Below are 27,891 nucleotides of genomic sequence, written 5' to 3'. Positions count from 1 at the left end.
ATGGAGATATGATGATTTATAGAAAGGTACAGGTAGGACAAGAAAAAAAAAAACACACACAAGTGAAGAAAGAAGGAGTTAATAAATTTGTTCACAATAAAAATTACCCTGAAAGATGTAAAAGTGTGTGTGTGTGTGTGTGTGTGTGTGTGCATTAAAAGAACCATGGGCAATGGGCACCTACAGTGTTAATAGTGGATGTTGCAGTGTTGTGGAATTTCTAATGATTTTTGCTTCATTTTGCTTTTCCGTATTGATTAAATTTTATTCACAAAGAACATTTATAATTATTTAAGCAGAGCAAAACTACTGAAGGATTTCTGACTGGAGAGCTGTCAGACCTGAGGAATAAGAAGAGAAAAATGGAAGGGTCTTACAGGTGCACAGGAAGGTATTAAGTGACTACATATTGCAGCAAATGTTCATAGGTTTTTCCTTCCTTTTTTTTTTTTTTTTAGATTTTACTTATTTATTCATGATAGTCACACAGGGAGAGACAGAGAGGCAGAGACACAGGCAGAGGGAGAAGCAGGCTTCATGCAGGGAGCCCGACATGGGATTCGATCCCGGGTCTCCAGGATCGCGCCCCGGGCCAAAGGCAGGCGCCAAACCGCTGCGCCACCCAGGGATCCCTAGGTTTTTCCTTCCTTAAAGCTATTGACATGTTAAAAAAAAATCACAATTTGTTATGGAATATGAAGCTTTTAATTTTTGCAGTGTTTGCAGAAAAAGAGGGATAAGCTTATAACAAAAGGAGGAAAATAATGTTTGCTGCTTCTGTAACTATTATGGTTTTGTTCTGTGTCAACTAAGCTTGGTCTCTTTCCCATTGTTCTTTTCCCTGTGTGATTTTGGGTTAGGGTTGCCAAAAGAGAAATTTAAATGAGATTTGGGGGACAAAAAGGAAGCAATGGCTATTATATTTTGATATATATACCTGATGAACTTATGAATCTGGCTGAATAGATTTAGATATTGCCGAATAGGTTTTTGTTGGTGTATATGTGTTTGGTGGTGGTAAAATAAGGAGGTATGAAACTCAAGAAGAAACTGTTTTGAATAGAATGTAGAGATTTAAGGAATGGTTTTTAAGGAAAGTTAGGGGAAATATACAGTAATCATGGTTTTCTGTATTAAAAAGTTTCTCACCTTCAGTGTCTCCCAACAAGATTTTCTGTCAATGGTGACATCTGAGCAAAGATCAAATCTACGGTGGTACAAATGCAGATCTCAAGAGTATACCTGTGAGCCCCTTTGTTGTCAGCCAAGAAAAATTTAACAGTATGCTTACCAGGTTTTCTAAGAATATTCTGGCAAACTTTCTCTGCTAGAAAATAAAGGGCCTGAAGGATCCTAAGTGTATGACTCAGATATTTTCAACTAGACGACAAGGCTTCAAAGTTTTTTTTTTGAGGTGGGGAGGGACAGAGGGAGGAGAGACAGAATCTTAAGCCTGGTGCAGAGCCTGATGTGGAGCTTAATCTCACAACTCTGAGATCATGACCTGAACCAAAATCAAGAGTTGGACACTGAATCGACTGTATCACCTGCTCGAGGCTTCAATGTATCTTAAAGTCATTGTCCCATGGAACATTGGTACTTAGGCCAAGTATTTTTTGGAAAGAAATAGGGGTGTAACTTTTGTTGAATGGAGTGGATTATGATTTGATACACAGGAAGCACATAAAGCTTTTAAAGGAATTGTATAAACTTGGCATGCAAAGAATGAGATACTACAAAACAATAAGGTTTTATTTTCTTAACCTGGAGGAGGCAGGCTGAACAAAACTGCTTATTACAAGAATGCCTATTTTTTTTCTCATGGGGAAAAATGATTCAGAGTGTGGAATCAACATCTCAGAAGGAGCAGCCAAAGTTCCAGTGAGTCATTCCCAGGAAGCATGACTGTGCTGTTATCAAGAAACTGGGAGCACACACCCAGATGGATTTCAGAACTGCTGTGCTTCCCATTTTGTGTTTTTGTGAAAGGCAGTATCTGTTTCAATTATCCTGAGTTTTCTTATCAGTGTGTGGGCTAGGTATGTGGCAGATAATTTTGCCTCTTTAGTTGACAGTCTTCAGCTTGGTAGGAACCATTCTTGAGAAACTAAATCCAAGGAAACGGCACGTCTGCACCTGGACCTGACTTAAATGACAAGATCTTGGAGGCTGAGATGATGATATAGTGGGACAAGAATGTTGGAAATGTTGAGAGAGTGTGTGGGAGAGGCATGAATTTTGGTGGCCCAAGGGTAGACTGTGATAAATAGTAAAAAAATGGCCCTTCTGAATCCTGTTCCTCTTTATACAAATACACATGCTCCTACTCATGTCAAAGGACAGAGTTAAATTTCCTTCCCTTTGAGTCTGGGCCCATGTTAGTGATTAGCTTGACCAATAGAATGCAGTAAAAATGATTTTATGGCATTTTAGAGGCTAGGTGATAAGCTTTACTGCTTCTGCTTTGTTCTATTGTAATGCTTGCTTATGAGACTTTCTGTCTTAGAAATTAGCTCCTACTCTGGGGAGCCCAGGCAACATGGAAAGGGCACTCGTAGGCACTCCAGGTGAACACTCCAGCTGAGCTCCCTCCAAGAGCCAGAATCATCTGCCATCTTGGATAAGCAGTTCAGCTGAGCCTTAACCATTGTCTTCCTTCAATTACATTATAGAACCCAAGTAAGCACCATCCAGTCGAGCTCAATCAATCCATAGGACTGTGAGAGAGTATAATAAATTACCTTAAGCCACTAGATTTTATGATGGTTTGCTCTGTAGCAAAACACAAATCATTTTTTCACACTTATCACACTTCTTTCCCTCCATATCGAATACCTTGCTTTGATACTTTCCTAGCATTTCAGAAGCAAATCTTATATCTGGCCTCTACTTGAAAACTCTAAAATTCACTCTCTTTTTTCCTGAGAATTTCACTTGTTTCTGACTCTCTCCTTTGCACTTGAGATGTAATTTGTCTCATGTTAATTTGCAGTTAGTTAGTTACATTTTGTTTTTAAAAGTCCTTGATTCATTCTCAAGTGACATATTCTCTGCTTTTTGCATTCAGTTGTAGATTTCTCAAGGCAAACTCAATTTCTTATTCCTCCCTTCACAGCCCTCCAGTTCATTCTGATCACTCAGTAGTTTTAACTAACCTAAACCTTTTATAGTATGCTTTTTGGAATTGGAGGAGGAGTTTTTATGTTCTCTGTTGTCCTGGAGGTCCTACTAAACTTGCTTAGTAAAAACTATTAATCACCACATGAAATTTCCTGTTCTACACCACATTAATGGTTTGAAAATCTGGGGACTATTTTCTTATTTTTCTCTGATCCTGTCTTGATTTGGTCCATTGACCAGTTTTCTTCATTTCCTACTCCTGTGGTCCTGGTAGTTTTCCTGACTTATGCCAAGCTTCTTTCTGCCTTAGGAGTTTTGCCTTTAAGTTTTCTTCAACCTAAAGTTCTCTGTCCTGGCTCCTTCATACTCTCCTTCTCTCAGCTCAGATATCACATCCTCAGAGATTTTTTTCTGGCCATCCACTCCAAAGTAGCTCCAAACTCTATTCTTTTATTTGATTTTATTTTTTAAAGCATTTATCATTACTTGGAATTTTCTTCCTCATGTATTTGTTTATTTTCTGGCTCCCCTTAATGTTGTTTGTCCTCTTCTCTCACTAGCATGTGAAGTCCAAGAAAGAAGAGTTGTTTTTGGTGATATGTGTGTGTATGTGTGTGTGTGTTGTTATTGTTTATTTCAATTATTGCTATATTTTCAGAGTATGATAGATGCCTGGTGCATTGTAGGTATTCAGTTATTTTTTTGATGAATGAATGAATGAACTCTCATATTCTTCTCTCCATCAGCATAAGGTGGGCCATGGAATACCAGCACAACCCAGGAGCTCTTGATTCTGGCCACTGGGAACTATAGTGACAGCACTTGATTTGGCTGGTGGGAGCAGTAACAGTAGGGGACTTTAACAAATTTGAAAAAGCTCAACTCTCTCTGCTATGAAATTGAAAGTGTTGGAATCTTAGATTTCTTATTAACATTTTTGTGCTTAAAATCTGTGTTTATGCTTCAACAAGCCAGAATTGGAATGACTGGGCATCAAAATGAAAAATTTAATTAATCAATCAATTAATTAATTAAAAATATTTTATTTATTTATTCATGAGAGAGAGAGAGGCAGAGACACAGGCAGAGGGAGAAGCAGGCTCCATGCAGGAAGCCTGATGTGGGACTCAATCCCGGGACTCCAGGATCATGCCCTGGGCTGAAGGCAGGCGCTAAACTGCTGAGCCACCCAGGGATCCCGAAAAATTTTATTTTAAATTATTTTAATTACTTTGCCAATTGGAATACATTTTGTAGAAATTAAAGATAAGCACTTTCATTGGCTTACACTATAGGCAGAATATTTGCTTTTTCTTTTAAATATATATGGCAGCTTAAATAATGGAATCAGTTGTCAATTCATTTATTGTCATACAGGTAACTTTCTCTGTAAGTGCATAGCCTTATAAATTCCAGAGGAAGTGTGTGGTATTCAAGATTCTACAAAGAGAATGAAGGAGAGTTCCCTATAATAAACTTGGAAATTTTTTACTCTTTAAAAATAAGTAAGTTTTAGATTTCTTAAGCTCATCCATATCCTATTTTCTCCTTCCAGGCACACAGAAAGATTTTGTTTTCTCTCAACCTTGCTGTTGGGAAGAGCCATGTAACTAGTTCTGGCCAATGGGCTATGAGCACAAGAGACTTATAATTTAGTCGTGTAATCACTGGCTCGGGACCTGTGTCTCACTCTTCCCCTTCTATGGTGTCTCAGGAGGCTGCGTATTCCAGATGGTGCAGACATAAGATGGGAGAGCTTCCATAAACTGGCTCCCTCAGTGACTCTCTGGTGACCTATGTGGAGTCTGTAGCATGGGTCCCTGAGCCACTGAGTCCCTAAATGACTGTCTGTGGATTTGTTTGGGGTACATAGCATGAGCCAGAAATTATAGTTTTGGCCACTGAGATTTGGTGGTTGAGTGTTACTGCATTGTAGCCAATCTTAAATGCATAATATAGTTGAGGAATAGGAACTGGGGTTGATTTTTATTAGCTTAACTCTAGTTGAAAAGATTTATAAATATTAATACAATCACTTTAAACTATCTTACAATTTTTTTTGAAGAACAAAGAAATTTGTGCAATGTGTGCCTGCATTTAATAAAGGGGAATACTTTGTGTGTTCCTGAGTTTTCTTGATAGTATGAAAGAAAAAAATCAGGTACTGAGGGATGTGGTTGTAGTAGTATTGCGGATGCCTTGATCATTTGTGAATACAGAGGGGGAAGCTCTAGGTCTTCTGTGATTTTAATTAATAAAAACATCCTTTATTTGCACTTAAAAGTAGCTGCAGCTACTACCATTTAAGATATTTTTTTCAGCTTTCATTGTGCCATGGAAATTAGCATTTTTATTACCACAAATTATTCTTGTTTGCTAATTCCAAAGATGTCCAAAAGCAAGAACAGCTTCCCGAGCTGTTAGACTTTGGAAGAGAATAGTAAATCAACGGGTAGATAGGACCATATATCATATTAAACACAGGGAATTCACCACAAAATCATTACACTAAAAAGCGACAATTTTGATTGATTAAAATGGTATGGGCTGGATAGTGTTAAATTACTATGAGTGATATGACATTATAATTTTACATAGCATATTTCTGCCAAGACAATGAAGGTAAAAGGCATTGTCATCAGATGATAACAGACAATAAGAAGAATCCTGATGTTAGATTTATTACCTGGTTTAGATTTAGAAAGAAGTAATTCTTGTCCTGTTCCACTTATCAAATGACTGTAAATTCAGTGATGATGTAAAATTCTAAGGCAGAGCCACTTATAGGTTTGACAAAGTGCCAGCTATAAAGTATTTATTGTTCTCAGTGGTTCTGCCTTACACACTTAAATATTTATCAGAAACATAAGCCCCTCTGATAAATGTTTCTGATCTTTGTGGCTAGATTTTTTTTAACATTTAGATTTTTCATTAGAAACTATGTCTATATTTTTATCATCTTTATAACTTTGAGCTTATAATTTGAAAAGGCAATATGTGAGTTTTAAAATTTTACTTCTTTTACCTTCTGCTTTTAACTGTAACATTTTGGAGGTAGTATTCTAACTTAGAAATGAAGACTTCCTTATTTTGCCTTCACTATAGAGATGGCCTGGCCAAATTTTCTGAATTTTATCCTTGTCTATTGACCAGATGAGATTTAAGCTGATGATGGTCTAGGTATAGTCTGAGAAAATTTATGGTGTTTAGGTATATTAGGTAATTGTTTTAATGCCACTTACCTCCATGTTTTGTTTCCAAAGGACATGGGCATAGTGGTTTCTTACCCTGGGTATTGGGGAGATCTTGTTTGGGAACCCAGCTGACTGGGCCAAGGATTAGTACCGACATCAGGGAAAGGCAGCACTATCCTGGCCAGTGACCTGTGGGTGGCATGTCGCGGTGTGAGAACCTCAGGAAACAGGATGTTCTGCATAAGAGATAGGAGACTGAACCTGGTTAGGTCTCCTTAAGGCATTCAAACATGAGACACACAAATGGGAAACAACTCAGAAGCACAGAGACTCCATAGGTTTGCCCAACCCATCACATGCAAAAGCCAACCATTGAAAGAAGAGCAAAGTCACTGAGCAGTAGCAGAAGCCATAGCTATTATGGAAGTTGAAACACAAAGTAGTAGAGCCATCAGGAAATTAAAACTTGATATTTCAGAAGACTGGAAGTGGGCTGTGTTGCTACAGTAAAGGTGTTGAGATTATTTTTTTTTGTTATTCTTCAATCACACAGCAAACTAACTTCAACTATATTAAACTGGGCTTCTCACCCTTCCTCCAACTTCAAAAAATCTAACAGTTAAGATAATATAATGATTTATAAGATCAAGAATTTCAGTTCTACAAGAGAATTTAGAGATGTCTTACCAAAATTTTTTTCTGTTTATTTTTCAGTGCATTTCATTGCACTGAAATGAAGAACTTCAGTGCAAGAGAGGATAAACATCAAAGTCCCTTCCTATGCTCTACCAGCTGGTCATACACTGTGATCATAACTTCTTAAGGCTATAAACATATTTTAAGTAGTTGTTTCCTCTGGTGCTGGTACAAAGTAGGAGCTCAATAAATGCTTTTTTGAATAGTAAGTCAGTAAAATCTTATGGCATTTGATAGTTTAGATTTGTTTGCAGAGTTGATTAGTTCTAAATAGTAAATATAAGGGATATGGTTAAAAAAAAGACTTTTATTTGACTCTCCCTAATCTATTTTGTTAACACTTTCTCTTCTGCATGCCACACATAATACTGTCATACTCATGTTCAAATAAAGGAGTTATTAGCCTAGTAATCTGATTAAGGGAGATTTATATCCATCAAAAATGGCCCTGGAAAATTCATTGCACAGGACTAGCATTTGGGGTTCAAAATTGCATGGCCAACAGGGCACTGACAGCCTCCAACTAATTTACCGTCCATTCTGCACATTTGCTTGGATTCATGGATTAAAAGTGAAAAAGGTTTTATGTTTGGAACATTTTCTGATTCAAGGATAAGGAAGGTTAGTGTGAAGCTAGGTTCTCTGACCCTCTGATAATTTATGTGGAGCTTTCTGTATCAGTGTCGCTCTCTTGAATATCAAAGGCTAAAGAGTATTTTGAATAAATCATATCTTAAAAGAAGTCTCTGGGAAATATTACATATCTGTTGAGCAGGCTGTTTTATAGAGGGAGAACAATTATTTGAATGCAGAGACATTTCTTCAATTTTAGTTACCTCTGAAAGAATAGTAAGAGGTATCAAAGTTATATCTGCCTCTTTGTTGTTTTTTTAGATTTTAAATTTATATTTAGTTTAGTTAACATATAGTGTATTATTAGTTTCAGCGGTAGAATTTAGTGATTCATCAATTGCATACAACACCCAGTGTTTATTACATCAAGTGCTCTCCTTAATACCCATCACCTGGTTACCCCACCCCCACCCACCTGCCCTCCAGCAACCCTTAGTTTGTTCTCTATAGTTAAGAGTCTCTTATGGTTTGCCACCCTCTATTTTTATCTTATTTTGTTTTTCCTTCCATTCCTTTATGTTCATATGTTTTGTTTCTTAAGTTCCCCGTATGAATGAAATCATACGGTATTCGTCTCTTATTTATGTTGCTTAACATAATACCCTCTAGTTCCATCCACATTGTTGCAGATAGCAAGATTTCATTTTTTTTAGCTGAGTAATATTCCATTGTATGTATATACGACATCTTCTTTATCCATTCATCCATTAGTGGACATCTGGGCTCTTTATTCTATTAGGGACATTGCTGCTATAAACATTGGGGTGCATGTGCCCCTTTGAATCACTATTTTAATTTAATTTAATTTTTTATTTTAAAGATTTTATTTATTCATAGAGATGCAGAGAGAGAGAGAGAGAGAGAGAGAGAGAAGCAGAGACACAAGCAGAGACACAGGCAGAGGGAGAAGCAGGTTCCATGCAGGGAGCCTGATGTGGGACTCCATCCAGGGTCTCTAGGATCACGCCCTGGGCTGCAGGCCGCGCTAAACCGCTGCGCCACCGGGGCAGCCCGAATCACTATTTTTATATCCTTTGGATAAATACATAGTAGTGCAATTGCTGGGTTGTACGGTAGCACTATTTTTTTTCTTTTTTTTAGGGTAGCACTATTTTTAATTAATTAATTATTCGAGAGAGAGAGAGGCAGAAGGAGAAGCAGGCTCCATGCAGGGAGCCTGGCGCGGGACTCAATCCCTGGGTCTCCAGTATCATGCCCTGGGCGGAAGGCGGTGCTAAACCACTGAGCCACCCGGTCTGCCCTATTTTTAACTTTTTGAGGAACCTCCACACTGTTTTCCAGAGTGGCTGCACCTGTTTTTATTCCCACCAACAGTGTGAGAGGGTTCCCCTTTCTTTGCATCCTTGCCAAAATCTGTTGTTTCCTAACTTGACTTTTAGCCATTTTGACTAGTGCGAGGTGGTATTTTAGCCATTTTGACTAGTGCGACGTGGTTATTTCATTGTGCCATTTTGTTTTAACTTTCAGTTTTGTTTGCCCTTGAGATAAATCCTTTAGAGCCAGATTAAAGAAGTCTTCAAAATAGCATGTAGAAAAAAAATGTATTTCTATTCTTCATCTTGGGTTCATCTTAGGAATTATAAAAATAGATCCTTAGTTTGGGACAAATTCTGAATTGTGGTCTGTATTGGAGGATTGGGTTCCTTTTGACAAGGTTTAGTGGTCTATATTTCCTACAAAAAGACTGCTGAGAATTGTGATGATTTATGAGACATTATTAAGGGGTTGGGTTTTAGAAAGAGAAAATGCCAGCAATTTCCATACTGCTCTACCTTGGAGAAGTGGGAAATGCTTCAGGTGAAGGGCAATGCAAAGGCAATTCTAATCATTCATAAAATTATTTTATTCATTGTACCAGATGTGGTTGTTGGAATTCTGTATGACACAGTAGTCATTCTCTAAATTCTGGAATAAAATAAATCCTAAAGAAGGCAAAGTCAAGAAAAGTTTGCAGTCCTTATTTGTGTGACATGAAAGAAAGAAAAAAAGGTTCAACGAAGATCTTATAACTAGGTGAACTTTATATCCTGTGCTGAGTACAAAAAAAGTTTCAAATGTTGAGATGTGTATGCCAAAAATGTCATCCCAGTACTACGGACTGTGCTAGCATTTGTGAGGGAAGTCCTAAGTTCTCCCAAGGAGACAAATAAGATTATCTTAATGTCCTCATAATTTTTTTAATGAGCCAGACCTTTGTTTTAAGAATCAGTTCTAAAGGACTCAAGGGACTATTTTATCCTAACTTAAAAGAATTTTAGAATTTGAGAATAGTTCTTTCTAGTTTGATAAATTCCCATTCTGTATTAGCTGAGTAAATTTTCATCCTCCTTGACCTGGGGTTATTCTTTAGTGTTAAGGGACTGACATAAATGTGGCATAAAGCTCCTTGAGTGGATGTTGGTATTCACACAAGAGGTGGGATATGATTTGGGACCTGCCACAGTTCCAACAATCAACAGTACAGGGCAAATAGGATTGGTAAATACTGAAATTCTAATTAAAAATTGCTCTTAATTGGTTACTTCATTGTGGATGATTGATAGCCATTAATTGTTGCTTTAAAAACTGAGGCTGTATCCATCCATCAATCCATCCTATATTTTTTGATGTATTTCAAAATTAAATTTTCAGTACCAATCAGCACCACTTACCTACTAAGCACTTTAACATAATGAACAATAGAATTTAGTATTTGATTTTTTTAAAAAGACTTTATTTATTTATTCATGAAAGACACACAGAGAGAGAGAGGCAGAGACAGGCAGAGGAAGAAGTAGGCTCCCTGCAGGGAGCCTGATGTGGGACTCCATTCCAGGATCCTGGGATCACAGCCTGAGTCAGATGCTCAACCGCTGAGCCACCTAGGTGCCCCTAGTATTTGATTTTTTGAGGTAAAATTATAGAGAGTGAAATTTTCTCCTGAAGTTTATAATTTGATGATTTTGGCAAATGCATACTCCTGTGTAGTCCAAACCACTTCCCATCACCCAGAAATTCCCTTTGCACTGCTTCCCAGTCATTCTCTGCTTACACCCTACTGTTTTGATTTTTTTTTTTTCAGGACAGATTAGTTGTGTTGTTCTATAGTTTCCTATAAATGGCATCATTCATATCTACACTCTTTGTAAGATTTTCACTGAGTATGTTTTAGAGAGCCAACCATATTGTTGTATGAGTAGCTCATGTATTTTCATTGTTGAGTACTACCTCAGATGTACTGACTATAATTTGTTTGTCCTTTGTTGATGTCCTTTTTGACCATTATGAATCAAATCACTACAAGTTCTTGTGTGGCTGTTTTCATTTCTCTTGCATATATACTTCAGAGTGGAATGGCTGGTCATAGCAAATGGGTATGTTTCATTTTATAAACATTTTCCTAAGTGAAAGGAAATGATACTTTCTCAAGTATCATTGTACATTCCCATCCTTAATGATCTTTTAAAGAGATTATTTATTTATTTATTTATTTATTTATTCATTCATTCATTCATTTACTTTGAGAAAGAGGGAGAGTAAGTAGTGGGAGGAGCAGAGGGAGAGAATCTTCAAGTAGACTCCTTGCTGAGCAGGGAGCCTGATGCCGGGCTCAGGCTCACGACCCATGAGTTTATGACCTGAGCTGAAACCAAGAGTCAGACAGTTAACTGACTGAGCCCTCGAGGTGCCACTCCCATCTTTAATGATTTCAATCTTTTAGTTCTCCTATACCACATTGTCCTTCTCTGAAGTAAGGGCCTAAGTTGGGTATAGGAATATTGCTTTCATTATAGTATAGCAAGCCATATGGTTCTATAAGTTAGGTTCATATACCTTAGATTTCTACTATTCAGGTTCAGCATATATTTTATACTTCATTGAATACATGCTTGTCCACTATACAGTAAAAACAAAACCTGATTTCTAAGTTTGTCAATTTTTCTTAACCATAAAAATTGGCTAATATATGGCAAGAATTGGGTCATGGCATATCATATATATATATATAGTTTATCATATCATATATATAGTTTAAAATTATATAATATGTATTTTATATATGCTTTTATATAATTATATATATGTGTAATATAATAATATATATTATATATAATTTTAAACACAGGAAAAAAACCTTCAAAAACTGGTACATGTCTATAAAGTTTTTACCAGTTAGAAAATACATATGTTTTTCTAATTTCTCTTTATTAAAAAATGTCATGATAATTGGGATTTTCTAGATGTAAGGTTTTTTTTTTAAGATTTTATTTATTTATTCATGAGAGACACAGAAACAGAGGCAGAGACATACGCAGAGGGAGAAGCAGGCTCTCTGTGGGGATCCCAATGCAGGACTTGATTCCAGGACCCCAGGATCATGCCCTGAGTTGAAGGTAGACACTTAACCACTGAACCACTCAGACGCCTGTATATGTAAGCTTTTAATGACCTTACTTATACTTACCTAAGTTATTTCCATTTGCCTTTTTAACTATGGGATTCTTTTTCACAAGGGCTCTTCTGAAAGAATCTTTGTGATAGTCTAGGAGACTCAGTTTTAAGGTCAGCTGAGGAGCAGATTACTTCCATCTGCAACTTTGCTTGTGCTGTTGCAAGCAAACCCTGGGTCTGTCATTTTCTAGGGCATCCTCTAGTATATCCTGTTTTTTTCCTAGACAAATTGCAAAAGGGATCCTCCATTGGGTGGGACAATTAGAAAGTGGTGTCAGGACCCACAGGTTGGTTAGAAATTAAAGGACAGATTTCACCACCACCTTACCAGCGTACAACCTATATACAACAGCCCTCCTTTGTCACCTGCAGTTTCTTTAGACTGAGTCCCATTGTTTCCAGCCCTTAAACCCCTAAACCTTTATTTGCTCCATACTCAGAGCCACCAAAGGGAGACCTGTGTCTTAGGATGTTTCCAAGGGCCTCGTCTAGCAATGAGCACAGGGTAAACCCTCCAGACGTATTCTGCTAAGATCTACAGGTGGCAATACAAAACTACACCCTCTCTTTAAACAGAATTAGGCATTTTAAAATAAAAATTTACAGACTTATAGCTCTGTAAGATGATTAGTAATCATTACAAGCAATCTTACTTCATGGTAATTAAAAAATAAATGAGGCTTCATCTTCTGTGATGCATCCAGGCTGAGTGCCCCATTATTTGTGCAGGCTACAGAATCAGCTACTGAGAGAACCCAGACATGGCCAAGAAACCTTGGAGGAAGAGTTTCTCTATAATCCCATTAACTCTGAGTTCTATTTCCCCGAAGAAAGTAGGTGCCTGACATTTTATGAAGACAAATTTTCTTGATAGGGTTCACACAAAGTAGGATTTCTCCACTACTACTCCACTACTACTACTTTATTCAGCTTCCTGGACACTTTGGGGGAAGAATTTTAGATGGCTTGCAGTCATTTTATTATTCCACAACTTCTCCTAGAATTAGGCATATTAAAGAATGTTTCGAGGCATGATATTGATGAGGTATTGAAAGTACATAGAGTAATTGGAAAAGAATTTTTAGGACACTAATGACAAATTTCATGTGGATCCTAACTTCATTTGGTACTGTTTTTAAATGGAAAGTTGTGATAGTTTATAGCAGTTCCTCAGGTGTGTTAGGCTACTAAATATTTTTCCACTTGTCATGGGACAATAGCTCTCTATGTAGGAGCATCTGGCATCCTGAAACTGAAGGTTCTAAGCATTAGATCAGCTTAAAGAATTCAAGAAGAAGGTTTTTTTTTTTTTTTTTTGATAGTAATAGACCTTAAAGAACTTATTTTATTTTATTTTATTTTATTTTATTTTATTTTTCTTAAAGAACTTTTAATGATGAAATCCTAAAATTACTCAAGATTCTTTTGGACATGTGAAAAAAGTTTAGTTCAGATTACCTGGAGCAGAAAGGAAATGTGTTGGCTCTTATAGCTGGAATAGCTCACATGCCTGAAGGAATTGCTAAAGGAACATCCTGGAAGGGGTCTCAGTGCCTCTGGACTCTACTTTTCTAGCTAGCTTTTATCTCTGTTTGTCTCTGACTAGGCTTTGTTCTACACACAAGCCCTTTTCAAATGATGGAGAAGATGCCTGCTGGTTGCCCAGAGTCTTAACTTCTAGATTTAGCAATCCTAGCTTAGTAAGAATCCCTTCCTGCCAGCCCAGTTCTAAGAAAGGACTCTGCTCTTCCTTACATCCTGTGCTTAAATGCTGCCATAAAACCCGCTTCTCTTGCCAGAGTGATGGGGCACTATAGTTTGACAATTCTGGCCTGTGCTTCCTTGAGCCTTTCAGTTACATATTGTTAGGAAGCACCCTGAGAAGAAGGCTGAATTCAGAAAGGCTGGGAGTAGTAGGATGAGGCAAGCAAGACAGGGTCAGATCCTGTCTTTATTTAAAATTGTGGTACTTTGTTCTAAAGTCTCTGGGGCAAGCAGGAAATAGAAGATGTCAAAGTCATGGATGCAACCTGTTAGGGTTTAAAAAAGCTAATTTGATACTCTTCCTCTGAATTTAGTCGAGAGCTCAACATAGGGTAGGTACATACAGATTTTAAAACGTTTTTTTTTCTTTTCTTTTTTTTTTTTTTTTCTGACAAAGCTTTTGGGAAAAGTGGTTTGGAAATGATCCATTGACACTTCTTCACATCTGCCCCTTCCCCATTGGATTATAACACTTGGGATAGCACACTTTAAGGGAGGGAAGTACAACTTCCCTGTTTAGCGGAGTTCCATTTGCCTGGATCCCTGGTTTGCATTGGTTCAGGGCATCAGGAAAGAAAATCCCTGTTTTCCATTCTTTATAGAAGTCCGTAAATTAACACCACCCACTAAGCAAGTCAGTTACTCCTAATCTGTGGAATGAAAATGGGGCAAGAAGCGAGGCATGCTACCAGAGGGCTCTACCTGAAAACAAGGAGGAGTCAGGAAGAAAAGTTTCTACTAATAATGAGTTGAAAGCACCTATTCTTCATTTATTCAACTATTTGAAAATCCTATTTTTGTCAAATACAATTGGATCTGTGGATTGACTCTAGAGAGTCACACTCATGCTTAAGGAATCACTACACCTCTGAGCTTATCTGCTTCCCATTGTCAAGGTTGTAAAAGGCTAGTGACTACTGAGTGCCTATTATATGAAATTGTTCAGTGTTTTACTCTGGTATAAAGTCTTCTCCTAAAGTATCTTAAAATCCAGTGGGGAAGGGGCATTAGTGAAATTAGGTAAGTCATGTCGAGAAATCAGGCATTGCTCCAAACCAGAGAAAGGCAATATTAGGGCAAAAGAAGCAGTACTGAGGGAGTCTTCATGAAGGATGTTACACTTGAGTTAAATCTTGAAGGAGTATTCCAGGCAAAGGGAACAGCATGAGTAAAGTTCCATGGCTTGGAGTATATAAAGAATGTTTGGGAATTGATAGGACATTTGACCGGTTGTGAATCTAGCAGAAGAAAGTTAAGAAGGCAAATTGCCAAACACATTAAACACTTTCCTATGAACCAGACTTTATGGTGCTTTTCATATATCATTTAATTTAATTCCTGTGTAGTAGGGACTAGCTCATTTCTTCAATGAAGAAGCTGAAATTTGCAGAGGTTAAACACTGTTTCCTGACCACATGGATAATATTTAAGACAGGAATAAAATGCAGATCTACTTGACTTCAATTTTCAAGCTCTCAACTTTCACAGTGTGGTGAAGCCAAGGACAGAAAGGCTGGGTGAGACAGGTTAAGGAATCTGTCTAGGTTTGCTCAGTTAATCACGAGGAGGGAGAAAGTGAAAGAGCTTGCCATTAGGCAGATTTGGTGCACATGTGTATTCAAAAAAATTTGCCCACACATTATTTATTTAGAATCATCCTCATTGTACTGTAAGAACAATAATGGGTAAAGAGCATGAATAGAGCAAACATGAGGGTTGAACTTGTGTGTTTTTTTTTTTTTTTTTTTTTTGCCTCATGTAAGGAAGAGAGACAAGCCAGCAATCAGGTGCTAAAAACTACAAAATTAAGTCTCCTAAAGAAAACACAGGATGGTGGAAACAGAGTCAGGTAAGGGCTTTGTGCTTTTACATAGAAATGGGATATACTCATTGAAATAACCTCTCATATTCAATGCAGAAATTTCTATTTTTATACTTAATTGAATAGATTAGCTACTATTCACCACTAGATGTCACTGTAAGACTAAAATTAAATGACTACACGAGGCTCCCCTGCGGCACCCTCCACTCATTTATTTTTCAGTGAATGAGTGGATTAAAAAGTATTAAGAAGGGATACATTTAAAAGCGGCAGGGGTGTTAAAAAAGTGAACAATTTTATCCTAAATATATCTTTTATTGTAATGCATTTCTTTTGGAGAACATTACATCACAGAAAAATAAAGTAACTCCCAGTAATTTTAGTATAAGTGCTGCCGAAGCTAGCACAGCAACTGCCAGTAATTATCTATTTAGGGCTAATATTTTAAATTAATTTTGGTTTGGAAATGTATTCATTCGTCCAAAAGTAGGATTGTATTTTAGACCTAGACTTTGGGTTGTCCATTTGAGGTGGTATTTTAAATTGTGGTTTTAATAAAAAGAAAGCATACCATTAGACAGTGTCCTGTGACTACTGCCATCCACATTTATGAAAACAGTATATCTTCGGAGTGATATGGTGTTGGTGAGATGGATTCTTTGGATTATATGGTTCTTTAGATTCTACAGTGTCAGTGAGTTTAATAGAGGTTAGCTCAGCTACCTTTATGAACACCATTTTACTCAAAGTTATCTTGCTTTGTTAAATTTCACAGAATTTCATTGCCTAAATTATGTGATGAAAATTTTTCAAAAGCAATGCAACTGTATTTTTCCCCCTTCCCTGTTGTAGTCCTTGCATTAATACATAAATTTTGTTTAGGATAAAATCTTCAGGAGTTTGGATTTCTGATTTCACGTTTTAATATTTTAGAATATTATATTTTCTGCCATCGTTTCCTTCATGTTAGTAGTTTTATCATACTTCATCCCTGCTCAGACACATGAATCCTTTCTCTCCGTCTTTCCTTCGATCTGCCCTTCACCTCTCTGGCAGAAAAATTCCATCACAGCGGCCTCTCTGCTATTCATGGCTCACCATGCTTACTAATGTGCTTCCTTTTCCTTATTCACTCTTCTAAATTTAGTTTGTCATGTAGTCTTATTCTTTTCTTACCAGTTTTTGTCCATAACATCTTTCATTAATCTTTGATAACAATAAAATAAATAAAAATAGCAATAGTTTATTTCCTCCATTTAGCTTTCGTATCATGTTTGTGATTATGGGGCACCAAAATAACTGGCTGGCAAACTAAGCTAGATGACCAGGTGGTAGTTTTTGCAACTTCGGATCAAACACTTATTTGGGTTGCTATTTATTTCCAGTGAAAAGACTGGATATTTGGATTCATGTGGAATTAGCCTTTTTCCAGCTTCCCAATTTTCCATTGTTACTACTTACTAGTTATTTCATTCAACTATTTCTTACTACTTTTAGGGGAGTTTCTACTTTACAGTTCTGAATCTTTGGGATTACACAAAAACATGAGAATAGGGCTTTCCATCAAGGTTTTTCTTTTATTTTTTTAAGATTTATTTATTTTTTAGAAAGAGAGAGTGAGAGAGCAGGGAGAGGATCAGAGGGAGAGGGAGAGAGAGAATCTCAAGTTGATTCCATGCTGATCATGGAGCCCTATATGGGGCTTGATCCCGGGACTCAGAGATCATAATCTGAGCCATAACTAAGAGTCTGCTGCTTAAACCACAGAGTCACCCAGGCACCACTCAAGGTGGTTTTTCAAGTCTACTATTAAACAGCATTTTCTATTGTGCAAGCAGACATAGTATACCTGAGATCTAGATATATGTTAATTTCTTTGCTTTTTATCCAAACTTCACTTTGTGCAGAAAGGCTACATTAAAAATCTTTCCTCCATGTATTCTATATACAAAAGGTGTATAGAGATAACACATGAATTATGCAACTTGTCTTTATTAAGGACATAGTAAATGAATGTTGGCATTTGGCTGCTGTTGGTATTTTTATTGTGGGGTTATTTAGCAGAAACAAGAATCAGCACCCCAAATCTGATTTCTGCCACATATGGATACAGTTTGTTTTTCTTGGTTCTGAAGACCTCATCTGGCCTGGCAACCTACCTTCCTAAGGTGTGGCCAATGCTGGCTTGTTAGTAAGCCTGCTACCTGATTGTCTGATGGCCTGACACTGCCTTTTTCCTTTTACAGTAGGAAATATGTTTTAAGTGTTTTAACAATAATCAAATAACCAATATGCAGAATATATGAGATGTAAGGAAAGCAAAAATAAAATACTCCATGGTTTCATGGAGTGCAGCTAGGAATTGTGAAGGATATGACCGAGAGTATACTAAAGAGAAATAATAAGAAGGTGCAAAGTAAAGCCAGTTATTAAGTCATCTTTAGACGCCTTAGAGCAGATGAGTCCAATTACAATTTTTGTTTGAATGAATCCATTTAGTAGAAACTTCTGTCAACATGCAGGGAAATCTAAGTCATTGTTGCTCAAAGTGGGGCCCACAGAGCAGCAGCACAGGGTCACTGAGGACCTTTTGAGAAATATAGACTCTCAGACCCCATTCTCAACCTACTAAATCAGCACATTGCAGTTCAGCATGATCTCCTGGTGATCCTCCTGCACATGATGGTCTGAGAAACACTGGTGTAGTCATGGTTAGAATTAAGACTACTTGATCTGTTTAATTTAGTTGCTTCAAGTTTCCAATGCTGGAGTTCCTTCTCTTTTCTATCCTCCTCTTTTTTCTTTATTTTCATAAAAAATCTAGGAGATTATTGCTACAGAAGTTTCAAAAGTCTTTTCAGACAACAACAATGAGTGCAGCTTTAATTTTCCCCAACTCCAAATCGAGATTCATGGAAAGGGAAAATAGAAAATATCTCCGAATGGTTTGAGTAGTTAATATATTACTGGAACATTGTTCTCTGTAAGACTTTGTTCCCTAAATAAAACAATGATACAAAAAAGAACCCGCACTAAATTAATATTCTTATTGTGTTTCCTGTCCCTTCCCACTGTGAAATGACTTCTTTCTTTTCTTCAGTCTCTTGCTCCCAGACCTCACCTCACTCACCCCCTGTTCCAGCTGGTAACAGTTTATGGAGCATGTTGCAGTGTTAATACCTTGTTAACGTGGTTTCAGCTGTTGGGTCTTTGAGACGTCAATGTCAGGACTATTTTACTATAAACCCTTGATGGAGAGGGTAAATCTGGGACGTGTGGAATTTGTACCTTCTCACACTGCAGGAAGCTGTATAATTATAGACATCTCTTCCCATGATGCCGTGTTGCTGGCTGGGTAAATAATTAGAACTATTCTGCTTCTAGTCAAATAATTAGGACAATTTTAAAATTTATTGAAAATTATTAGTGGGCTAGACATGCAATCATTGGGATCACCTGATATTTTTAAATTGCCTGTAGTCAGGCATCAGAGTTAAAAGATTGGATGAATATTATAACCTTTATTTTAACATAACATTTTAGAATTTGTAACAGAAAAATAGAATAACATTTCTTCTTCCAGTTTTGTCATACCAACACATTTTTAGAATTCTCTAACTTGGTTAGGATATTACATTTTGGGGTGCCTGGGTGGCTCAGTCGGCTAAGCAGTTAAACATCTGCTTTCAGCTCAGGTCATGATCTCAGGGTCCTGGGATGGAGCCCCACAATGAGCGGTCCTTGCTCATTGAGGAGTCTGCTTCTCTCTTTCCCTCTGTCCCTCCTAACCCCTCATCCTCTTTCTCTCAAATAAATAAATAAAATCTTTTAAAAAATAACATTTTTAACATATAACAGAGTAATGCATAGAATTGAGGAATCATATTGTAGACCTGAAACTAATATAAAACTATTAATTATACTTGAATTAAAAAGATAAAAATAACATTTTATCTATTAATTTTTTTAATGTAGCATGATTTATTGAAAGCAATATTTTTCTTTTTAAAGAAACATATATTGTTCAGATCTTCAAGTCAGGAAAGAGGGCTAAAAACATTTTGGTGGTTCAAATTGAATATCATCCAGTTTCATCCTAAATATAGTATATTTAATCTTTTTTTCTCCACAAAGGAAAATGTAGTGAGAAGCATGCTTTTTTTTTTTTTTTCCTCACACTCTTTTTTTGGTTAATTTAAACATGCAATTTGGTCAATTTTTACTCTTGCTTGCAAGGTTAACTATAGGTCAGCACTGTTTGTTTCTTTAATATTGACTTAACTCTGACTGCTGTTGACATTTTTTAAGGTCTATTTCTTTTAATACTACATAATTTAAGGGGAAAAATCAAGACTAATTAGTTGTTAATGAGAAACACGTATAATGAGAAACAAATGTAACATTAATGTCATGTACAATGTATATCTGTGTGGTTTAAAAGGTAGGAACATGGCCATTATTCAAAATTAGGGAATAAAATCATTGTAATAATTACTAGCAGATGTGTTGTAACTTGTCTTGCAAGTCAAAATTTCTTTAGACGATATGTTGCAGTGTTTTATAGTAAGCATTTGATATGGTTTTTTGGAAGGGTTTATACATTTTCTTTTAATCACAATCTCTTTTAATCTAGCTGCCTGGCATCTATAGAAGATTGGAAAAGATTTAAGCTACTGTTTTCTCTTCTGTACAACTTTATTATCCCTCACAGGTACAAAGATCATTGTTGACACTCTCATGCTGGGTTTGATTGTGGTGGCGCATCTTTCTTTCAGGTTGTGGTAGGCTCATGGTCTAAGGAGCATGCTGTGTGTCCCAATTTCCAGTTTACAATTGTTGCGTCCACTACCAGAGGTTGTTTAATTTCATGCAGGGGGTGGCTGGCCTCATGGATTCCTGGTACATGTAGGCTATGGACCTGGACCCGCTAGTTCTTAACCTTGTGTGTGTGGATCCTGAAATGCTGAGCAATGTCTTAGGTTTGAGCAATAGTCTTTCCACTTCAGAGAAGTCTAGATAGAGGCAACTCTGAAATGCCAACCTGTGAGAACTACGGACGATAAAGGGCTATGTGCATTGGCTGTGGTGGTGAAAATGAAAGGATGAGAGTGAGGAGGGCCAGAAAAGGAAGGCAGATGTTGAAACAGCCTGTGTTTTAAGGTTTTAAGTCTTGAACTTTTAAATGATGTCCACCCAAGTAGGTGATAGTAATAACAATTTTATAGTCCTATTCATCCATCCCTGCATTCATCCACCCAACAGATATTTATGAAGTATCCTCTATGGTTGGAGAAGTTAAAGAAATGAATAGAACATAAGAAGTCTCTTTTCTCATGAGACTTATATTCTCATGAATAATAATATCTAGTATTATTCAGACTTGGGATAGTCTAAACATGCTTCTAATTCTTTTAAATATGGTATCTCATTTAATCCTTATGACAGTCTTAATAGATTATTCTCATTGAAGAAATAATAAAACTCTTTAAAATAAGCCATCACTAATAGTAAAAATGAAAACACATCTTTATAGAAATATATACTTGTTAGAAAAATATTTTTAAGATTATTTATTTATTCATTCATTTATAAGAGACACAGAGAGATAGGAAGAGACATAGGCAGAGGGAGAAGCAGAGTCCCTTGAGGAAGGCTGACCCAGGACTTGATCCCAGGACCTTGGGATCATGACCTGAGCCAAAGGCAGACTCTCAACCACTGAGCCACTGTGGTACCCCTAGAAAAATATTTTTGAACTTCTTAATCAAATAAACATTCAAGTTACTGGAAGAATTATGTACATACCAGTTTAAGTGTAAGAAACCATGTAAAGAGAGAGAAAAATCTCCAAATTAATATTAAAATTAACTCTGATAAAACAAATTTAAAGGAAAGGGCAAACATCGGAGTGTGTGTAGAAAGTATGTTTTACGTTTATGTTGGAGCAGGTTACTAATGGGCTCCTAGTAAAGGATACTTTTTTCAAAGTTACAGTACATGGACTTCTTATATCAGAGTTACCTGGGATTTCTGCTAAAATTGCCAGTTTGTGGGAATTTCTCTAGACATAGTATATACAAACACCTAGAGACAGGGCTCAGGAATCTGCATTTTTCACCAAATCCCTAGATGATTCCTACTAACATTCAAGTTTGAGAACCACTGATGTAGAGTGTCATTTTCACAGTCTGCTATCTCAGATGGTCTCTATTTGACATTCTCAAAAGTTATGTTGTCAGCTGGTGAACATCTGTCTAGAATTCTTATACAAACAATAATAGTGTGTAATAGTATACAATATCCATTAATGTTGAACAAGGGTGTGTGTTCTCTGGTATTGTGAAACCTAGAATATTGCTTTCATTTCTATGTGTGTTATGAATCAGTGGCATAAATTTAAATTTTTGTCTGACTTCATCTCAGATGGATATTATTTCATTTACCTATACAATGTTTTTTGTTTTCTACCTTTTCAGTATGTCCTCAACCTTCTCTCCAAATTTCTTTAATTTTGAAAATAATTATTTTTATAAGGTTAGGACAACTAATTACTAAATGATTTGCAATCAGAATCATTGTTAAATATATATTATTAATATTATTATTACCATAATTAAATATATATATCTTTCTTTTTTATTCAGGTAAGAGTGGCTGAACTATATAACAAACAATTTTAAAATCTCAGCGACTTACTGCAGTGAAACTTCTAGCTTATGCTACTAGTCTAACATGAGTGAGTGGGGCTTTCCTCCTTACTGTCACAAAGGATCATAGGCTAAAGGAGGCTCTGCATCTTGTAGTTGCACTATCTGAAACATGAGGCTTCTTTGACAGAGGTTGAGAGTTGAAGGTTCCCAGATGGACTTGGAAATGCTTTGATTTAGAAGGTGCCCATACCGTTTCCTTCCATAGACCATGGGCTCTAACCATAGTTCATGTGGCTTTATGTAATAACAGGGGGCAAGGAGTGTGAGGGAAAACTTGAATATTGGTGGACAATAACATGCATGCCATATTTTGATACCTTTAAATTTCAGTTCCACATTGCTTGGCTTGAATGAAGCAGGTGTGGGTTACTATATTTCATTTATCCAGGAGGGAGACAGAAAGAAGACATCTTTGTTAAAATACATTGTTATTTGTTTTTTTTTTAAATTTTTTAAAATTTGTATTTAATAATGATAGTCACACAGAGAGAGAGAGAGGCAGAGACATAGGCAGAGGGAGAAGCAGGCTCCGTGCACCAGGAGCCCGACGTGGGACTGGATCCCGGGTCTCCAGGATCACGCCCTGGGCCAAAGGCAGGCGCCAAACTGCTGCGCCACCCAGGGATCCCAATACATTGTTATTTGTATCAGCCAAACAGTGAATACAATTTTTCTTAAACTGGTATGGTTATGCACTATGAAAAAAACACAAAAAGTGTGTAAGATGCCAGAGAAAAATGGTCATAAAAAAAAAAACAGAATACTTGACCAAGTGAGACTCAAGTGATAGTTTTTAATCCTACAAAAAAATTTTAAAGGCATGACAAGGCTAACAAAAAGGCATATTGGGCAGGTACTACAAGGAACTGCATAGAATGTCTTAATAGGTAGTTTATATAAAAATACATTGTGTGAACAGTTATAACAGTGAATAAAACAAAGTCTCAGTTCTCCTGAACTTAGCTTAAAAAGCATAATAATGGCTACCCTTTACTTGGGCTTACTTTAGTACTCCTGTTACTACTTTACATACATTATTTCATTTAATCCTTATAACAATCTCACAAGGCTATTGTAATTGAAGAGGAAAGGCTGAGGTGAACTTTGAGGAGTTAAGCATCGTATATATTTTTTTAAGTTTATTTATTTATTTATTCATGAGAGCACACAGAGAGAGGCATAGACATAGGCAGAAGGAGAAGCAGGCCTCCTGCAGGGACCCCGATGTGGTACTCGATCCCAGGACTGCAGGATCATGCCCTGAGCCAAAGGCAGACGCTCAACCACTGAGCCACTGAGGTGTTCCAGCATCGTATCTTTTAATGGTTTTTTTTATTCCTGTGAATCAGTAGTAGGCTTAGAAATGTTAGGTTGGGTCATATGAAATAATCATTATTGTAGGTTAAAAATGATCAAATATTGGCAGTTTCACACAATTCAACCTAGTAGTCAAAACTTCTGGAAATTATTATCAGAACAAAACTAGGAATTGTTGTCCATTATGATGGTAACAATGTTTACTGAGTACTTCAGTGTGTCCACTATTGTACTAATGTTTCACATGTATTTTTCCTTTTAATTCTGGATTAGTTTCCTATGACTTCTGCAAAGAAATTATCACAAACTTAGTGGTTAAAAGAGGCCTACACATTTATGATCTTGTAATCTGGAAGTCAGAAGTCAGTGTAGGTTTCACTGGGCTAAAATTAAATTATGTAGGTTTATGTTCCTTCTGAAAGTTCCAGAGGAGAATCCTTTCCTTTAGCTTTTCCAGCTTCTTAAGGGTGTCTGCATACCTTGACCCATGGCCTCTCCCTCCATCTAGAAAGCCAGTGATTCCATCCTTTAGACTTCTGACTCAGTACTCACAGTTCTTTCTTTGGTTCTAAAGGACCCCTTGTGATTACTTTGGATCCATGTGCATAATACAAGATGATCTCCCTACCTCAAGGTCCTTAACTCTTTTTATAGCTACCCTTTAGACCCACTTTCATGAAAATTTTAATGCCCTCTGCCCAGCTGAGAGCACAAGTCAGGCTCATTAATTTCAGAAACAGTATCTACCCTGTCTCTGTCTCCTACCCAAATGGAATATTTTATATCAGATATCTCTATTCATATGTGTCTCCATCACACACATTCTGTCACTCACAAAGACACACCAATGCACTTCCATCCATAGTAATCATTTTTAATTTAAGTTAGAACATTTGTTCATTAGGCATTTATCTGAAAGCCCTGCCTTGCCACGATCACCATGAACTGCCAAAAGCATAGGTAAAATGACTGATACTCTAAAAAGACAGGACTATATACACTGTTACTTTTTCTGTTCTCTAATCACTTTGTTAAAAAATAAGTATATCAAACACACATAAAAATAAAGCCTTTAACTTTTCTCATGTAAAGGAATGGTAATCTTTTTTTAAAAATAAAGCAATAGTATTGTAAAGTACATCTCTGCATCTTTTGTAAGAACTCTTTCTTGAGTACATTTTTTATTTCTTTCCTCTCTCCAGCAGCCCCTGGCCACTCCCACTCCTTCCTTTGTGGTGTGCCGCCCCCGCTGCCTAGCTCTGACCGACTGAGGACATTCTTAATGTAATTGAATGTTCTTAACGTAAATATTTACAGGAAAACTCCTCAAGGTTAGTAAGAGATAAGTGATTCATCATCTTTTCTTTTATTTCTGGGACTGCCAGGAAACTCAGGCCCTAAATTGGCACTAATATGGAAAACAGCTTCTCTTGTCCTTATGTGTGAATTCATGATTATATTTCATTATTAGCCAAAGATTTGTGTGTTTCAAATTATTTAAAAATCGTGGACATAGTATGTATTTTAAGGGAGTAATATTAAAATCATTTATAAGCTACCAGATAGAGCTTCTGGCGAGGGCTTTTAGGCAAATGATTTCTAAAAGGGATGGATTTGGGAAGAGAAGGTTGTTATCCCTCAAAGGCATCCATGAGCAGAAACTTAAAGTGGTAACCTGGCTTTAATTCTTCAGGCAATTGATGATAGGGCACTATCTAGAATTCTGCTTGTCATTTTTGTGATTTGGTCTGCCTGAAGCTGAGCTAGTGAGATGTTGAAGTTCAAAATTTTGCAGAGGTAGAACATATAAAAAAAGAGTCTGAAATGCCAAGTGGCCTGACATACTGATGTCATATTCTAGGATTGTGGGTAAGCACATAGAAATATGAAATCAGACAGGAAGACAAACCATAAGGGACTCTTAATTAAGACAAACCATAAGAGACTCTTAATTATAGAAAACAAACTGAGGGTTGCTGGAGAGGCTTGAGGTGGGGGAATGGGGTAACTGGGTGATGGGCATTATGGAGGGCATGAGATGAGTACTGGGTATTATGTAAAACAGATGAATCACTGAACTCTACCTCTGAAACCAATAATACATTATATGCCATGTTAACTAGTTTAAATAAAAATAGAAGAAAATTTCCATTTTATGGACATGATCAAAAGTATATGATTACTAATTATACATAGGGGATAAAAAAAACCCCACATAGATATATAGATTCCAAAACATTCCATTCTTGTGTGCCATGACATAAACAAGAGTGGCTTTAACCCTGGAATACAAGCCAATGGAAGTCTTGTCATCATTGTTCTGGCATAATGTCTGTGTGTAGTAAATGCTTCATAACTAATATTGAATTACCGAGGGCAAATTTTAAATAGTGCACACTTTTGAAAGTGGTTGTGTTTCATAAATAGGAAAAAGAAGAGTCAGAATCTAGCTGTGGTAATAGTGTAATAATGGCTTGGATCATTTATCTGCAAAATTAATAGGGATTTTGGAGATAGGATTGATAACTAAAGGGGGACAAAGAGGTGTTATTTTTCATGTATCTTTGGTAAGAAGAGACCAAGTTGATGAGGACAATGGAGGTGACAGAATGAAGCCTTTTCTCTGGTTTGAGTCCCAAGGAAGGAAGTGGAAGAAGAGCCATGTTATGAAGACGTGGTGATACTTTGGGAAGAAGATAGGCTGATTTGGAGCCCAGGAAACAAAGTGCCACATACTTTTGAGATCTTAAGAAGTTAGTACAGTGAGGGTCTGTGCTGTCATGAATATGACAGCCCTCCTCCACAGAGGAGCATTCTTAAGGAGGATGTGGGTGTCTGAAATGGTGGCTCCGAAATGAACTGACATGTTCTTGAACCTATGAGATACTTGCAGTGATACTTAGATGCTACTGGGGAAGATTTTGAGTAATATCTTTATGTTCAAGAGCATTTATTCCCTACTTTTGATTTTTCTATGTGGAGGGAACTCTTGGTCTGTCTCTTCCCCCTTAACCTGCTAGAAGAGTTTTAAAGGAAAAACTGGATATTTGTGCCCAACATCTCCATCTCCCCTTTATCTTTGGAAAGAGCCTGGCTGCAAGAAGCACAGCTCCTACTTTTCTCTCTGTCAGGCAGTGAGAGGATCTGTCTTACCTAGGAAAGCCTGTGGTTTACCTCTGCTATGACATGGGAAGCCGTCTATGCCTATTTTGAGGGTTTAACATTAGAAAGGCCCACAAATCTGGAGATAGGAGCCACTTTGTTCCATAATCATTTTACTAGTAGTAAAGATGATATTTTGGACTCCTGCCTCATTCTTGTTTTATTTCTAAAATGTTTCAAGACACAGGCAGATACTGTAATAATTCATTGATATTATAAAATATATGATTTGCATGCAAAAATCAACCGATTTCATGATAGCAGTGTTTCTTAACTGAGCTGCCCCCCTGTCCCCATGTGAGGAGGGGACATTCTGGGTTTTCCTGACAGGGGATGGTATTGATACCAGCATCTACTGGGTAGTTAACAGAGATTTGCTAAATGTCTTAAAATGCATGGGCTAGCCCCCTTCTCCCCAGCCAAAAACAACAACAAAAATTACTGGTCTCAGAATGTCATTAGTGCAGTACAAAGGCTGAGAGACCCTAATATACACAAATAATAATCTTTGAGAAAATAAAATGAGATCTCCATTGGGCAGAAACTCTGTTTCTGCTAAAAACTTAAAAATCTGAAATTTTCGCTTAGAGAAAACGCTGTCAAAAAAAAAGGGAAAATAGTTAGGAACAAATCCAACAATAATTGTGCCAAATATACATGAAGGAAATGGTGTAACATTCTTAACTTAATCAAATTGAATGACATCCCTCCTCTTGTATAGGATGCTTCACCCTTATCAAAAAGGCAGTGCTCCGTAGGTTGATTTGTAGACTTATTTTGATACTAATAAATACATCAGCAAATTTCTTTTTGTGGAATTAGATAAGTTGATAGCAAATTTCATATAGAAAATAACTTGTAAAGAAGATGTGGCTTATGTATACAATGGAATATTACTCAGCTATTAGAAATGACAAATACCCACCATTTGCTTCAACGTGGATGGAACTGGAGGGTATTATGCTGAGTGAAGTAAGTCAGTCGGAGAAGGACAAACATTATATGTTCTCATTCATTTGGG

The 27,891-nt window shown here is 36.8% G+C and overlaps 1 long non-coding RNA gene across 1 annotated transcript in view; it reads left to right on the top strand.

The window, feature by feature from the left end:
- Positions 1 to 22,438: 22,438 nt before the first annotated feature.
- The window catches only part of LOC102151569, a 503,105-nt gene continuing 497,652 nt past the window's right edge, over positions 22,439 to 27,891 (top strand). Inside the window, exons 1-2 of the long non-coding RNA XR_005356708.1 lie at positions 22,439 to 22,571; positions 24,911 to 25,039. This is a non-coding gene — a long non-coding RNA (uncharacterized LOC102151569). The remainder of the gene's footprint in view (positions 22,572 to 24,910; positions 25,040 to 27,891) is intronic.

The sequence above is a fragment of the Canis lupus genome, chromosome 3 (assembly GCF_011100685.1).
Source record: "Canis lupus familiaris isolate Mischka breed German Shepherd chromosome 3, alternate assembly UU_Cfam_GSD_1.0, whole genome shotgun sequence".
NCBI classification, from domain to species: Eukaryota; Metazoa; Chordata; class Mammalia; order Carnivora; family Canidae; genus Canis; species Canis lupus.
This window is presented reverse-complemented; position numbering and strand designations above follow the sequence as displayed.